Source organism: Octopus bimaculoides, chromosome 13 (assembly GCF_046866305.1).
Source record: "Octopus bimaculoides isolate indiv1 chromosome 13, ASM4686630v1, whole genome shotgun sequence".
Taxonomy (NCBI): domain Eukaryota; kingdom Metazoa; phylum Mollusca; class Cephalopoda; order Octopoda; family Octopodidae; genus Octopus; species Octopus bimaculoides.
In genome coordinates this window covers 33687693-33705097 of record NC_142940.1, presented here as the reverse complement: position 1 = coordinate 33705097, position 17405 = coordinate 33687693, and positions in this window count along the sequence as shown.

Sequence of the window (17405 nt, the reverse complement as noted above, 5' to 3'; positions counted from 1 at the left end):
TTCAATTCGTGAATTTATTTGTGGTCGAGCATTATCATGCAGAAAAATTTTTCCTCTTTGAATGACCAGCATTGGACATTAACGCAGCAGTGCATTTTATCGATTTCCTGACAATATATTCCTGTTGTTGTGGTTTCTCCGGTATCCAAAAAATAGCGACGGATAATTCCACTTGTAAAATAATGATTATAACCTTCCTTTGATGCAGCTTCAGCACCGGAAAATGTTTTAGTGTTTTACCTAGTTCCAGCCACCGTCAAATGCGATGTAGAATCCATTTTCCATCACATGTCACTATGTGATCAAGAAATGGATAGATTTATTACTCAAAGGAAGACCTAAGCAGACTTCGTAACGGCGATCTTTTTCCCCGTTCAGTTTGTACGGCAACAATTTGTCTAGCTTTTATGATTGTCCAGTATGGTAAAAATCTCAAGCTACTGTGAAACAGTTAGCATTTAATTCTTTACAACCTTTTCAGTTGTTTTAATTAGATTCACCTCGACAATGGCCTTCAACTGGTCATTATTAATCGCGGAAGATCATCTTTGACCTTTCTCATCTTAATGTTTCACATCTCCACTACAAATATTTTAGAACTAATACTGAGTTTTACATACTCTGACAATTCCCTGGCCAAATGCTTGGTTGATGTCACAAATAGGTTAACTTACTTTTCACTCCATTTTGAACTTCCACAATAAAATCGCTCGAATTTACATTTTCACATCTTTAATTTGACAACCTAAAATAAACAAGAAGAAACAGTAAAAGTAAAACCATTGTCATATATCAATTATCATAAATCGGAATCTTATTTTTAAACAACAGACATAAACTCCCTCTAATCTGGTTCTTAAATAACCGAACTCTCAAGCAACCGGTATTCAGGAGGAAAAACAAAAGAATATGGGCGGTTAATGAGAGTCAAGAAAATTGTAGTAAATTTGTGTTAAATAATTGTCATGAAAAAAAATTTTTTATTGTATCTAAAATGGATTATTGCTTCTCAAAGTACAGTACTTTATTTTACCACATTTATTCTATCAGCATTTATAGGACTGGGTAAATAGAACTTCTTTACTTAAATTATATTTTTATTTCTTCCTATTTCTTTCATTTTTTTCTATATTCAGAATATTAACGATAATACTAATATATATAGAAAGAATTTTAATGAGTTTTGTAAGGTGCTGTTATAATTTAGAAAGTAATGATCAGATATCGCAAAAATTCAGTTATCCGGCAACCCTCCATTCTTAGCGATGCCAGATAGAAGTTTACGTAAAAGTTTCAAATAACGAAAGAATAACTATTTTTCTGCCAGAGCTCTGATGTCCAGTGTTGTTCAGTGCTGAAGAGATCTCAAAACGCAGTTCTGATATCCAATGTTATAAATAGGGAAGGTTACCACAGGTATCAATTACAATTTCAACTATTTTTATTCTGCGATGATTCACCTATGTTTGAGGGCTGATATCCTGAGTTTACCGCTTCCTCTGTACAAAGGTTAACGTCTTAGAACACGACTAGAATGCCATCTGAATAACTCTGTTTCTGCTTCTCGATCGATAAAAACTAAAAAAATCAAAGCATAACCTCAACAAGAAAATTGCAGCAAAGCTGCGTGATAGCGGTATCAAAGGTGACATGCAGACCATCATATAACTTGTTTGACGTTGCATTTTTATTCTTCTCTTCCGTTTTATTTTGACATATGCATTGCGTTTTTTGTTTGCTCGTTTGTTTGTTTTATTATTATTCTCTCCCGTTTTACGAATTCAGTGTGCACATGCGCATTGCGTGTTCATTCTTCTTTTTCCGGTTCCTACTCAAAACCGTTTACAGATCACAACCATCCCACGAACTGCGTTGTAAAGAATTGATCACAGCATCATCGACCCCATTGTTTCTAAACGGAGTCCTCTTTTGAGAGGACTCCGTTTAGAGTTCTGTACCACCAAACGTCATTAAAATCTCCCCTTTTGTCTGTCTCTTCTGATGATAACACCAACACCTAATTTTTGTTCTGAACAGCGTACCACATGGATCCATCTTTTCACCCATGCCTTTCCATTTCCAGCCGTCCGATCTTTCTACACCCTTATTTAACCTCGGACACTGTAAACAGTTCAGTTACTGAATGCAATCGTTATCCCTCATAAATATGGGGAACATGGGTCGACTTCATTTGTGGGATCAGAGCTACACAACACAACAACAGCAACAACACATGAAAGACGTATCAACACCACCACCACCATCATCATCATCATCACCACCATCACCACCACCATCTTCATCATCATCATTATCACTAGGAACAGTAGTAACTCTATTGTAAATCAACAACCGAGATGACGTCACCCATAGTAGATCCAGTAAGCGGCGATTAGCAGCAATAATAACTAGGTTGAAGAAAGCTAGATGCAGTACACTTATACCTACATGCTTACACAGACACAGACACACACACATCCATATGCATCTACAAATATACACACACACACAAACGTGCATATACACTCAAGCTTAAAGGCGGAAAAACATACACATACACACACACACACATACACAGTATCAAATACAATACTTAATATAATCATACTTAATAATTCAAGGTCTCCTGCTGTTTGCATGTGTGTTTATGTATGTATTTAGACTGTATACGTGTAAATACATATGTATACGTTTGCGTAAGTGAAAAGATGTAAGCATTTATGCATATACATGTATACATAATGTATTCATACACACACATACACACACACATATGTATATATACATATATGTGTGTGTTTATCAAGTATATATGGATATGTATATATGTGCGTGTATATATATATATATATATATATATATATATATATATATATATATATATATATATATATATATATATATATATATATATATATATATATATATATATATATATATATATATATATATATATATATATATATATATATATATATATATATATATATACATACATACATACATACATATATATATATATAAAACAAATAATAAATGAGTATATGCATATATACGTACAGGTATGTGCATACTTACGTCTACCTGTATATATAGGTGCATATCTGGGTACAGGACATTGCAAACAAAACGTATATATGTATATATATATGTACAATTGTATGTGAATGTATGTATATATTCTGTGTACGTGTATGTATAAATATATATATGCGTGTGTGTGTGCGTGTGTGTAGTTTATTATGAAAATTGTACTATATGCATGCATGAATGCATATATATATATATATATATATATATATATATATGCTATCATGCATACATGTTTACACATGCTCGTAATATACCACACACGCACGCACACACATACATATGCATATTTATATATATACACACACACGATATATACATCCATTCGCATACAATTGTAGATAGATAGATAGATAGATAGATAGATAGATAGATAGATAGATAGATAGATAGATAGATAGATAGATAGATAGATAGACTTATATATATATAAATATACAGAGATACTTTGTTGTGTTGGGGAAAGTCATATTTCCCTTATATCTTACACACCCACTGGTTCAATTTCCATTCATTTATCATTTATATCTTTTTCTTTTCCAAACTTTTCGTTGCTTTTGTAACCTTGTCAACATCCATTGCGCTAGAATGACACGCAAATTCGTGAAGTGTTCTATATTTTTCTACTGGCGGTGACCCAACATGGCCACAGCCTTTGGGCTGAAACGTATAAAAGAATTATATATATATATATATACACATACATACATATATATATATATATGCATGCATACACACACACAGAAATATACATACATTTACATACGCATATATATATATATATATATATATATATATATATATATATATATATATATATATATACAAGTACGTAAATGTAAGTGTGCGTGTGTGTATGTATGTGTGTGTACGTATAGATGTCTGTCTATATAACAAAGACAATTTGAACATTAAAAGGTGAAGTGCAACAAATATCGACAAGTTTCGATTTTATGTTCCATTCTGAGGTGTTCTTCAATAAAAACAAGTTAACATATGTTCTCTTTATTTCTTTGTAGTACAATGTGCATGTTACTTGTAGGAGCATCTGCTACATTCATTCAGATGTATATCTATATGTGAGTGAGTGTGTGTTATTATATAATACATATATGTATATATATATATATATATATATATAATTCACATACATGCGTATATATACATATTACATATACGCATGTATACATGCGAATGAATATATATATATGCACATATATATACATGCGAATGAACATATATATATATATATATATAGATAGATAGATAGATAGATAGATAGATAGATAGATAGATAGATAGATAGATACACAAAAAGAAGACCCATGGCAGGACTTTTTACATGCTAAAAAGGGCAATTTAATTCCTTTCATTCTAGTGCTTTATCAGCGTGCCTTTAGAATAATTTTTTCGCGGTTGGGTTTAACTGCCCTTTTTATCATGTAAGAAGCCCTGCCATGGGTCTTCTTTTTGTGTATATAGCTATATACACTCTTACATGTGAAAATATGTTGTCTTATTACTTTTATTAGGCATGCGAACCACTGGTAATAAATTATTCTAATTTATTACCCTTATGATTTACAAAGTAAAACTTCCTAATTCTGAGGCTTATAGTTCGTAGTTTTTAAAAACTAATTATTTGCTGCTGGCTATGTGAATACGCCTGCGCACTTGATTTGAATCCATGTTATAATGATGTAGCTCGTATGTGTTTTTCGGTACATATTATTGCTACCTAGTTATGCATTGTTTTAGTGATCCCATGGACGAACAACTGATAATAATTTAATTTGTTTGCTCATTAACAGAGAAACTCGAGTATGGGATTAACTAAAAATAATAATTCGTTTCATTCTAGTGCTTTATCGGCATGCCTTTAGAATTATTTTTTCGTGGTTGGGTTTAACTGCTCTTTTGAGCATGTAAGAAGTCTTGCCATGGGTCTTCTCTTTGTGTATATATCTATATACACTCTTACATATGAAAATATGCTGGAGGAGGAAGCGAGCTAATGCACAGCACAAACATTTAATCACTATAACACTATAAACAAATCATCTGGGCAGTCATCTGTCGTCCACGACAGGAGAACCTAACAATACATATATATATATATATATATATATATATATATATATATATATATATATATATATATATATATATTCTTTTACTTGTTTCAGTCATTTGACTGCGGCCATGCTGGAGCACAGCCTTTAGTCGAGCAAATCGACCCCAGGACTTATTCTTTGTAAGCCTAGTACTTACTTTATCGGTCTCTTTTGCTGAACCGCTAAGTTGCGGGGACGTAAACACTCCAGCATCGGTTGTCAAGCGACGGTGGGGCGACAAACACGGACACACAAACACACACATATATATATACGACGGGCTTCTTTCAGGTTCCATCTACCAAATCCGCTCACAAGGCTTTGGTCGGCCCGAGGATATAGTTTAAGGCACTCGCCCAAAATGCCACACATTAGGACTGAACCCGGAACCATGTGCTTGGTTAGCAAGCTACTTACCACACAGCCACTCTTACGCCTATATAGATATAGCAAAGTAACCACACATGTTCTTTTTTTGGACTTGTTTTTCTCCGGACCTTTCCTTTCTCCTCTTTCTGACGAAGAGCCATGCTCGAAACATTATACCATATATATGCGTGCGTGCGTGCGTGTGTGTGTGTGTATGTGTGTGTGTGTGTGTGTGTGTGTGTGTGTGTGTGTGTGTCTTTTTATCATTCATAAAAGTGAAGTAAAATAGTTACAACTGGGATTGAAACCTGGTGCTGGTGTCTACTAGCCGAAAGTTTGTAACAGTTCTTATAGTTTTGATTAGAACGCAGGGGCCAGTTTAATGAAAGAAGTGGACAAGCAGTCAAGAGATTGATAGTTCGCATTCCATCGCTACCCCGGTTCGTATTTGACGTAATACTGTAAGATAAAGAAAAATGGTATACAGGGAGGGGGTGGATCTCGCTATCAGGTCTTTTATCACTATCTCTTTTCTTCCGTAGTTACAGCTCTCTCGCTTTTCTTCTCTATCTATCTATCTATCTATCTATCTATCTATCTATCTATCTCTATCTCTCTCGTGTGCGCGTTCTCTCTCTCTTTCTCTTTCTTTCTTTCTCCTTTTCGCTCGCTCTTTCTCATATATCCCGTGAAAATTATCAAAGTGATATTAGAGACACAGACAAACAGATAACTAGAGAGAGAGGGGATAAGAGAGAGAGGGGGCAAGAGTGAGAGAGAAGAGGGAGAAATGAAAGAAAGGTAAAGGTGCGGCGGGTCGAGAATAAAATAAAAAACACAATTCGTTACCAAGTTTATGTTTACCGTCTAATTATTGCAAATTTAATGAACCTAACGTGTTCATTAAGAGAGTGCGGCAGACGACAGGCAAAAAGTAGAGAAAAAAAGTAGTTTAACCATAGAAGTACCGTCGCAAATTATATAAAAGACTAAGAAGAAATAAAAGAGATCTGGGAAGAAGTAGAAGAAAAGAAAGAGACGCAGAAAGGAGAGAGAAAAAAATAAGGAAAAAATTTTGAAAACATTGTCAGGAGTTTTTCTTAACGGAAATTATATTTTCTTTACTGATATTTAGTTTGAATCGATCTAATGATTACACACACACACACACACACACACACACACACACACACACACACACACACAACACACACACACACACAACACACACACACACACAACACACACACACACACACAACATACACACACACACAACACACACACAACACACACACACGTAGTTTAATGTGTACAAACACGCATATACACCATTTGATGTACACACACAGATAGATAGATAGATAGATAGATAGATAGATAGATAGATAGATAAATAGATAGATAGATAGATAGATAGATAGATAGATAGATAGATAGATAGATAGATAGATAGATACTTCTTGCTTGCTTAAATCACAAAGGCATATAGTCATAGCACTGATTGCCTGTTGAGTGGTTGCACACTCTCAACGATCAGGATCATATGTGGTTGTCTACTCTGTGTGTGTGTGTTATCGAACACATGCACTCGGTGTATGTACCTTGCTTGTTCACCGAGCTATGGACTGGTGATTCAGTTCTCCTTCAATTCGGTTCAGGTAGGTAAAGTTGATAAATGACAAAAATGACGAAACATCGATGTCCATCGCCCCTGAATGGGATTTGAAGTGAGTTGTCTCGCCTATCTATTAGTAAGAGCCAGAAGGAATTTTTAAAAAATAGAAATGCAAACATTCCCCCCGAAATAGATCTGAGAAAGCCAAATGAATGGGGTGCGGGTAAACTTTATTCATACGCAAATTAAACATAGCTTAATAGGGTTGATTATGTGTATGTGTGGAGGAGGGTGTGTGTCCTGCGTATGACTTTAAACTGCATCCTGTAGTGGGCTTTATTTCGGGAGTACCAAGATTTTGAAGAGAGTGGAACCAACTCTTAACCACGATTGTTCCCAGGTCTACTCTGACCCAGAGTTGCGCTCCCTCTCTCTCTCTCTCTCTCTCTCTCTCTATATATATATATATATATATATATATATATATATATATATATATCCCTCTCTCTCTCTATCTCTATCTATCTATCTATCTCCCTCTCTCTCTCTCTCTATCTATCTATCTATCTCTCTGTCTCTCTCACTCACTCTCACTTTCTCGCTCTCACACATACACACACACACACACACACACACATACATACATACATACGTATATATATATATATGTATGTATGTATGTATGTATGTATGTATGTATGCATGTATATGTTTTATATATATATATATATGCATCTGTATCTACAGATATGTGCGTGTTTATTTGAGTATGTATATGTGTACATGTGTGTATGTGTGTGTGTGTGTGTGTGTGTGTGCGTGTGTGTGTGTGTGTGTGTGTGTGTGTGTGCCTGCACAAAGACACAAATTGGTACTCCACACCTCATTGTCATTCATTATACTCTTAGTCAAACCGTTTCCACTGTAATTCTAAATTACAACGTTGGAATTAAGACATTGATATTGTTATGTTTGAGAGGAGTCGTTAATTCTTTATTTACAAACTGAGATTAAAAAAAAAAGACCGCATTACTTCGTTTTAAACAAAATTCGGAGGTGTTTTTGTTTCTTGTATTTTCCAAAATATTCCTACCAGTCAATAATTTCAGTTCATTTCACTATGCATTTTGCAAACTAGAAATTTTCTAAAGATTTTCATTAAAAACACCGATGTTTTCTTTTTGTTTTTCCTTGAGTTTTTTTTCTTTTTTTTTTTTTTTTGTCAACTCTGACAATTCACACTTCATTTACTTTCTTCAAATATGTTATTCATTTTGGAAGAAATATAAAAAAAAATGTTAGTATTTATTAGTTTTGTTTTTGTCATTATTATTATCATCATCATTATTATTAATTTTTCTTTTTCTCGCGGGTTAAAAAATAATATTAATAATAATGATAATAATAATGACAAGTTATTATTATCATTGTTGTTGTTCTTGTTATTATTATCATTATTATTCGTCGCTCAGTATCAGAATTCCACACAAAACTCATCAGACAAACAATCCAAATGTTTCAATGGAAAAAAACATAAGTTTGATTACCAAGTGAAGACAGAACACATAACACACACAACAACAACATATATATAGAGAGACAGACAGACAGAGACAGAGAGAGACATACGAACACACACGCTCACATACAGCGTACACATACACCTACCCACACTCACACAAACACAACACATAACCGACAAACCATTTTTTTGTCTTCATCTTTAAGCCTATTATTTGTCATCACCAACAAAATTTTACCCTAATTGGATGTCATTTTGGCGGTTTTTTTCTCAAATATTTTGTTTTGATTTTTAATAATTTCTTATTTAATTTATATGACGAGGGTTAATACTTTAGAAATGGTGGGGTTTTTTTTTGTTTTTGTTTTTGTTTTGCTTTTTCACTGTTTTTGCTTTGGAGATGATAATGACGACGACGATGATGATGATGATGATGATGATGATGACGATGACGATGACGGCGGTGGCGGTGGAGGCGGAGGCGGCGGTGGAGGCGGAGGCGGCGGCGGAGGCGGCGGCGGAGGCGGCAGCGGAGGCGGCGGCGGCGGCGGAGGCGGCGGCGGCGGCGGAGGCGGAGGCGGCGGCGGAGGCGGCGGCGGAGGCGGAGGCGGCGGAGGCGGCGGCGGAGGCGGAGGCGGCGGCGGCGGCGGAGGCGGAGGCGGCGGCGGAGGCGGCGGCGGAGGCGGCGGCGGAGGCGGAGGCGGCGGCGGCGGAGGCGGCGGCGGAGGCGGCGGCGGAGGCGGCGGCGGAGGCGGCGGCGGAGGCGGCGGCGGAGGCGGCGGCGGAGGCGGCGGCGGAGGCGGCGGAGGCGGCGGAGGCGGCGGAGGCGGCGGCGGCGGAGGCGGTGGTGGTGGTGTGTTGGTGCTAGTGGCCGTGGGATATTTTCGCTTGTTCGGTAATTTCTTATTTTCATTTCTGTCCCCACCGCCACCACCACCACCACCACCACCCTTGTAAACCCGCCAAAACACTGACAAGATGTTGTGGCTGTAATTATAGTTTTAATGAAAAGATCAACGGAAAACCAGATAGTATTGCCCTCCATCGCACCACCACCCCACTGGACACCCCACCCATTTCCTACCGTAATGTCGTCTCTCAGCAGATGTTTGACATATATTGCTGCTAAATCTCAGGGATCACCAGATTATGAAGGATTAACCACGACTATCATTGGTTTATTTGTTTCCTTTTTTTTTTTTCAGTTTTGTAACTTTTACAGTATATTTGTTAATGTGACCTCCACTCCTTAACGTGTCTATTTACGTCTACAGTCTATAGAAAACTGTTGTTATTTTTGTTGCTGTTGCCGTTTAGCCCCCGGTCAGCCATGCTCCAGTAGACCTGTTATCAAAATGATCAAAACACTGTCACTATACCGTTTCTTTTTCTTTTTTTTTTTTACATACACAGTACATCTAGGACTACATTATTCAATGAGGTCCTTTTTCAGAATGCTTAGGCATGATTTGAAGGACATTTGACAGTTCTTTCTAACAGATCAAGAACTCGCATAAAATGCTTCCACGTTACATCGTCAAATCTGTGGGTGCTTGTACTCACACCCACCCACACCCACCCACACCCACACACACACACACACACACACACACACACACACACACACACACACACATGATGTCCGTTCAAGAGCTCTTGTTTTTGTTGTTTACAATGACACTGACGACTGGTGACGACAACGATGACGATGTTGATGATGATGATGAAGACGACGACGACGACGACGACGACGACGACGACGACGACGACGACGACGACGACGACGACGACGACGACGACGACGACGACGATGATGATGATGATGATGATGATGATTTGTACCAATCTAGCGCGTTGGAATGATGGAGCATCAGACGAGAAATATTGCAGTTTTTCTTCGGTATCTTTGTATTCTGTGTTCAAACGCCATCATGGTCTACTTGTGTTGTAAGGCAGCGAGCTGGCAGAAACGTTAGCACGCCTGGCGAAATGCTTAACAATATTTCGCCTGCCGCTACGTTCTGAGTTCAAATTCCGCCGAGTTCGACTTTGCCTTTCATCCTTTCGGGGTCGATAAATTAAGAACCAGTTACGCACTGAGGTCAATGTAATCGACTTAATCCCTTTGTCTGTCCTTGTTTGTCCCCTGTATGTTTAGCCCCTTGTGGACAACAAAGAAATAAGACTTGTACACTAAATTTTGTCACCCAACCTTGTGTTAACAACACCACCTGACATTTTGAATATATTTGACAGGGTTCACTCTCTTATAAGCAGATAGGCTTTTGCTTTGGTGATATAGCATCGAGTAGACCAAAGCTTTGTGAGTGGATTTGGTTGAAGGAAACTGAAAGAAGCCTGTCGTGTATATATATATATATATATGCATACATAAATATATTTGTGTATATCTATGTGTGTGTGTGTGTGTCTTTGTTTCAGTGTTTGTCTCACCACCACTGCCTGACAACTGTTCTTCGTGTGTTTACGTCTCCATAACTTAGTGGTTCAGCAAAAAGGGAAGTACTAAGCCTCAAAAAATAAGTCCTTGGGTCGATTTGTTCGATTAAAACCACTCTTCAAAGCGGTGCCCCAGCAAGGCTGCAGTCAAATGACTGAAACAAGTTAAAGCTAAATCAAATTAGACAAATCGAATAATGGAAAAGTAATGTTTCAAATCAGTCCAAAACTGTTTCTACCTTTGTTCGTTTTGGCGATGAAGTTTTTCAGGAGAATGTATCAAAGCGTTTTTACTGACCCCCACCCCATCCCGCCCAATATTTGGAGATGTGCTTGCACCTCTGTTCCTGAACCAATGTACAACCCTCTCTCTTTCCCACCTGTCCCAGATGCCCTGCAAAATGTCATAGGCATTGTCCCTTCTCCACCTGATAAAGCAACAAAAAACAAGCTCCAGGTTAATTCTAATCGAACAGATCAGCAGTGAAAAACATTTCGGCCGTAGCAAACATCATTATCAAATGTGTCTTCTTTAAGGCAGTAATGGGAATGTGTGTGCGTGTGTATGTATGTATGTGTGCACATGTGTGTATACGTGTGCGTGATTCGAGAGATATTTAGCTCCAATTCCTTGTATGTCTCACTACCACACGCAGTCTCCTGTGTTAGTTCGTGATTTCTATAAATATCTATGGATGACTGTTGTACAAAGCCATAAGCTCTAGAGCAGCGGCTCTCAACGTTTTTGCACTCGCGACCCTTTATCCAAAAGCTTGAAACCCGTGCGACCGCCTGCTATCAGCAGCTTGATTTACATTTTAATTAACTAATATTATCCTACTTCTTGCAAGGCTACGCGACTCCCCCCTGCCAAGGCTTCACGACCCCCAGGGTGTCGGGAACCACCAGTTAGGAACCCCTGCTCTAGAGGAATCAAGACCATGAGTTCGATTTCACTTCTAGGTGAAACCATTTCTCTTTGTTTCATTTCATTGATACCGTTAATACATTTGCGAAGGAATAACATGAACTTCGCGTTTCACAATTTTTTTTTTTTTTTTTTTTATTGTATAGAACCCATTTCTTGACAAAGGAAACTAGTGTTGTTTCTGAAGTATGAAGTGGCCGAAGACAATCTCTCATCCCGCATCGAAAACATTTAACTCATTCAAGTTGTTGTTGTCGTTGTTGTTGTTGTTTAGCCTCCGCTCAGCACTGACCAAGAAGGCAAAAGCATTTCATCTATCATCCACACAGTATGTCCATTATATCCCTCCTTCAAGATGATATGGTGTGCTTTGAGGTGAGTTTGGTTGCAACTTGTATAGCAAGTCGGACCTTGTCTTAAGTTGCGTGTTCTGTCCTCTAGGGCAGGGGTTTTCAAACTTTTTGACTTGCGGACCCCTTTATATTTCAGACTTTACCTTAGGGACCCCCTTATAAACGCTTATGAAATTTATACATAAATATTTGCTTAAAATAACATATATTTTTACATTTATTTATTTAACAGTATTTAACAAATAGGTTTATTGTCAATTAAAAGATTTCGATTAATAAACATATATAAAATCAAATTGCCCATAAAAAGTATTTGTTGTCTACGGACCCCCTGTCTTGTCCTTGCGGACCCCCTGTGGTCCGCGGACCACAGTTTGAAAACCCCTGCTCTAGGGTATTTCAATTCTCAGTCTTTCTAATCCAAGAAGATGCCAAGAACTCTTTTTCTTTGGAAGATTTTTCAAAAACATATATAAAACATTCGATAAAGACACGAAATAATGATGGTTCTCATGATGGTAAGAGGCTAAAAATTGGAGATGGGACGAAGTAAAGCCGAGCTTGACTGGTGCCTTGCTGCTTTGTTTCATAGACACTAAAAGGATGAAAAGTAAAGCCGGCTTTGGTGGGCTCTAAACAGAGATCGCAAAGAGCTGAAACAGCAACTGCAAGGTATACATATATATATATGTATGTATGTATGTATGTATGTATGTATGTATGTATGTATGTATGTATGTATGTAGACAGACAGATATAGATAGATAGATAGATAGATAGATAGATAGATAGATAGATAGATAGATAGACATGAATTGGAATTACACATATACTACGCTGTTACCCCCCACTCAGTGGTACTCCTCTTTGAAGCTACTAGCACCGCTGCAGATAGCTATACTGTCCTGAGGTGTCGAAATCGCCATGACCTCAAGGCCCAGAGCTGATGAAAAGTCTTCTATTTAAGCCAATTTTAACTTAAGCTTTGTTTTCCGTTGCCTATAACTTTTCATTACCCTCTGCGTTTATTTTCTTCCTATTTCATCGCTAATAAACGCAGATTATTTTGCCTACATCACAGGTTTTAACTGTTCTCAATGCAATCTTCTCTCTCTTTTTCTTCTCTTTCTCTCTCTCTCTCTCTTTCCTTGTTTTATCTTTCTCTATTCTTTTATCCTTTCTTTCCCTTTACTCTCTTAATGTTCATATATACACACACACACACACACACACACACATATATATATATATATATATATATATATATATATATATATATATATATATATATATATATATATATATATATATATATATGATTTTTGCTACTTTTAATCTCCTTCAAATGACATATTTATAAGTGCGTGTGCACGTGTATGGGAATATGTTCGTGTGTCTAATATCTACATATCTACGTAGCGACCTATCTATCTATGTAGCGGTCTATCTGTCTATCTCTACATCAACTTTAATACCAGAAAAAACAAAATAAACGAAACTTGAAGATAATGTCAACCATCACCACACTCACCAGTTACAACCACTACCACCATCGTCGTCATCATCATCATCATCACCACAATTCCCAACACCACCATCATCACACTACCACCTTCATCACCACCACCATCACCGACATTAGCACCATCGTCATTACCATTACCATCATCACCACTAGCATCATCATCTCCAACAATAAACTCACCACCGCCAACACCATCGCTACTACTACAAATATACCACTATTATTGCGTTGGTGGCGAAATGAAGTGAGAGTGTTGCGAAATCATTCAGCTAATTCCGCCATTCCAGTCGACTCCAAGCTGAGACTGAGAGTTCACACCTCCATTTTTAATGGACACAGACATTCCTTCTCAGTTTGACATTACAATACTAAATAGTTTCACTTATCGTCGACTTAACATGCAAATATAGAACATACGCACGACACACACATACATTTCACACACACATACACATACACACACATGCACATACACACATATACACATACACACACATGCACATACACACATACACACACATACACATACACACACACACACACATGTGTGTGTGTGTGTGTGTATGTAAATATATATATATATATATATATATATATATAGAGAGAGAGAGAGAGAGAGAGAGAGAGAGAGTGAGAGGGGGAGAGAGAGAGAGACATATACACATATATATAGGCGCAGGTGTGGTAGTGAAGGTAAGAAGCCTGCTTCCCAATCACCTGGTTCCGGGTTCACTTGGGCAAATGTCTTCTACTATAGCCTCGGGCCGATCGAAGCCTTGTTAGTGGATTTGGTAGACGGAAACTGAAAGAACCCTGTGGCGCGCGCGCGCGCTTGTGTATCTGTGTTGTCCCCGACCATCACTTGACAACCGATATTGGTGTGTTTACGTCCCCGTAACTTAGCGGTTCGGCAAAAGAACCGATAGAATAAGTACTAGGCTAACAAAGAATAAGTCCTGGGGTCGATTTGTTCGACTAACGGCGGTGCTCCAGCATGGCCGCAGTCAAGTGACTAAAACAAATAAAAGAATTACATACACACACACATACACACACACATACACACACACACACACACACACAGAGACACATACACGCACACACACACTAACCAAGAAGGTAGCATCTGTAGAGTGGCTCGACCTACTAAATCTCACTCAAATCAAATTACACCATCATTGGGAAGGAACACGTTAAACTTTGTACCTCTGTTGTCATTGTACAGGGGGACAATTACATTATTTCCAGGCCCATTTTGACCCGAAACGCTAGTACCAATCAGGATCCCTTCAAGAGGGTAAGAGTAGGCAAAGCTGTCGGGAAGGAAGCTCTTGCAGGAGAAAGATACGCAGACATGAAACTTGCAGTCAAAACAGTAGCACTCATCTTGCAATGCTAGTCACTGGAACCTATTAGGCGACCGAGAGAGCGGCAGAAATGTTGTACAAGCTTTAGTCACTGAAATCCAGTGATGTACAGATGTCACACTATCATTTGAATGTGAGACGACTATCATCTGACAAGATGAGACCATCACCATATTAATATACAATAAATATGCAAACATACATACATGCAGGCGCCATCAATGGAACTGTAAAGATATGTAAAACTTTCCAAAAATTTAGCACATAAATACATATGCATGCATCTAGACATAAAAACGCATCCATAAAACAAACATACAAATCTGCGCATACACTAACACCAAATACTGCACACACACACATATGCACAAATACCTAGATGATGTTGATAAAAGTTCCAATGAAGGAGCCTTGAATCTATGTTAGAGTCCGGCTCTTTCTCTATGGACAAGAAATACAGAAATGAAACTGATTGATAACATACATACATACATACATACATACATATCTGATGGCTGACCCCTCGTTATCGAGTATGGGCATTGCACGAAGCTTAACTTAACGGTGCTGTGATCGAATGTGACTTTTTAGCCCAGCCAAAGGTCTACAATGTCTTGCACAGAGTTGCCATCCAAAACCTTTACTGGCAGTAGCTGGCTGTTGTTGTAATTGGGCTCCATGTACCTTTGCGTGTCGTTTTAGTCCTCCTGCTGAATCACACTCCCTTCCACATGCCCAACAGACATGATTAGTATGGTGTGTAGCATCATCACCAGCGGCCTGGTAGTCAATCATCGGTCTTGCTTCATGACTACGAAGATGACTCATAAGCCCAGCTTTACATACATACATACCCAGTATGGAATTGGGAAGACCATAGTTTAAATGATGACATTGGGTGTCCCAAGTGTATTTGAATGTCCAACCGGAATGGATCATCAGGGAAACACTTTATCGCAGCCTGTTACAGACATCTAATATCATGTGTGCTGGGAACATCTAGTGTTGAGTTCCAAATAACTACAATTGGGAAACGTACGTAGGAGCTAATAAGTTATACTTGTGTTCATCTCATTTTCTACTATTAACACTTTTATGTACAGTAGCAGACTAACCACTATATTGGGAAAATGATTGGATGATAATAATCTACGTTGAACTTTAACTCATACAGTAGTAGTCGTACATCTGTGCACACGATATATGTGTGTATGTGTATGTGTGTGTATGCATGTATATATGCATGTATATATACATATGTATGTATATATATATTCTTTTATTCTTTTACATGGTTCGGGCATGTAACCCCATTTCAAAATGTCATCCGATAATCACTCCGGAAAGGAATATTCGGATAGAATGGGGCTTGCTAAAACTAGGCCGAAACAGCTGTAAGATTAAACTTCTGTTCATCCTCTAATTCCTTATGTACTTTGTACTTCTATATGTAAACCATGTTGGCAAAATAACATAGTCTGCCATAGACACCTGTGCTTTGGTTCTTTCTTTCTTTTTCTTTTCTCCCCTTTTTTTGTCACTTTTGCTATGAATTAAATTAATGAATTCAACGGGATACACCGTCTGCAAGTAGTTGGGTTCAGCATATTATCCTCCATTTTCTAATTATATATATATATATATATATATATATATATATATATATTCTCCTTGTTTCTTTCTGTGTTCCTTTCAGTTGAAGAGCGTAGGCTCGAAACGTCAAAGACTTTCTCTATTCCAGAGCGTTAAACTAATACATCCATTTGTTGTTTACACCACCTGTCTTCGTCTGTTGTTTTTTTCGTAAATTCTCCTATATATATATATACATATATATATATATATATATATATATATATATATATATATATATATATATATATATATATATGTATGTATGTATGTATGTATGTATGTATAACAAAAAAAGAATAGGGATTTTAGGTAGATACCTTATAAGCACTCTTGTTAAAATCCAGACTTGGCTAACCATATCAAATATTAAGAAACATTTGGAATCATATAGAATAAACAGTTACGATTGTTCTCCTGAGTTCGCT